The following is a 1725-nucleotide window of genomic DNA, read 5'->3' on the forward strand; positions in this document are numbered from 1 at the left end:
GATCCCCGATAATTATAAAACAAATACAAAACAATGTTAGGCTATATATAGGGGAGACTGGCTTAATATGACATACCACTTTTTAATTTAAAAAAAAATTGAAGAAATAATGTTAGTTAACACATGAAACTTTAGCAGCATACCTTTTTGTATTTATATTATACACATATTTCCGAAGTCTAATTGTACATTTAATAAAAACAAATAATTTTAATACACTTTTTTTAAATGTACGTACTATGTCATTTGTATAAGCAACCATTATATACTGGGCAATAGAAATAAATTATAAAATTTTTGCAATTTAATAGTTTAATCAAATATTTTATTATAAATAGCAACACTTTAGAAATATATTTTAATATAATTAATATAATAATATAAATATGAAAATAATATAATAATAAACACTGCTATGTCATTTTGCCTGATATCATACAGGTTTTTTTCAAAGTTTTTATGGCCAAAGTATTTTAAGCTTATTTATAAAATAATTTTAGTATTGCTTGCCTTTTTATGTTCAACTTCGAATAAAAAAAAATTGAAGGAACATAAAGTTTTATATTTTAAAATTCATTTTTAAAAATGACATTGACGCAACTAGGGGGGTGCTTTGGGTCCTTAGCACCCCCTAAGTCAAAATTAGCAGCCCCTAAAAAATCGTTTAAAAATTTGAAAAAAAAAGTTTATCAAATTAAAATTATAATTTATAACACAAGAGTAATTTTTGAAATATAACATTTTGTTATTTATAATTTTGAATTACCTATTGGATGTGTTGATTTTAATTTAGTAGAAATAAGGATGCCGAAGCGGCCTAGTTATTTTTAATAGTCTGTGCTATATATATCTCTGTATATGGTATATTTTAATCCGTAGGTACCTAACATATTAATATAATCCAAAGCTTTGCACCCAAATGATTTATTCAGGTTATGGTTTCGGGTGCTTCAAATAAAAATAGAGGTTGTGGTTTCAGGTTTTCTTCATTTTAAAGAATATGGGTTTTGTTTAGCCAGTTTATTTATTCGAGTTATGGGTTATTTAAAATCAAGTAATATATCAATTTTGTTGTGCGTAAAGTGTTAAATTTGATTAAGCAAAGTATAAAGTTATACAATCAACTTTTCAGTACTAATGTCTAATACAGTAGTGACACATGTAATATAATTTAAAATTGTATAATATTAAATATTAAATGTTTTAACAACAAAGTATTAAATAGTAATAAAGAAAAAAACATACACAAGACAATTTTTACTACGGACATAATAATATTATATTAAAAATTTAAAAATAACACAATTCAAAACAATCAAAACAATTTATCAGTTGTATCACACTTGTCACATGTAACCAGCGTTCTCAATTATAAAAAACTGAATTCTCTATGAAAAATACATACAAATTCATATGTCACTTGAAAATGTAATATTTTAGATTCTGAACGAAGTGATGAATGTATTGATTTTACAATGATGTGTGTTTTTTTTTTTTTTGTGTCTGACGACAACTTTTGGAGCAGTAAAAATGCTTCGATTTTCAAAAGTTGTACCTTTTCTGAAAGGAAAGTGAATCTAGTTGGTACTTTTGGGGGTCAAAAGTGAAAATTTCCCAATACTTTTCAAAAGAGGAAAAACCTTAAAAAAATAACGGAAAAACGCGAATTTTTACGCAAAACCAATTTTTGACAAAAACGAAAACTTAATTTTACTGTAACTCAAA

This window comes from Acyrthosiphon pisum, chromosome A1, assembly GCF_005508785.2.
Source record: "Acyrthosiphon pisum isolate AL4f chromosome A1, pea_aphid_22Mar2018_4r6ur, whole genome shotgun sequence".
Classification (NCBI taxonomy): Eukaryota; Metazoa; Arthropoda; class Insecta; order Hemiptera; family Aphididae; genus Acyrthosiphon; species Acyrthosiphon pisum.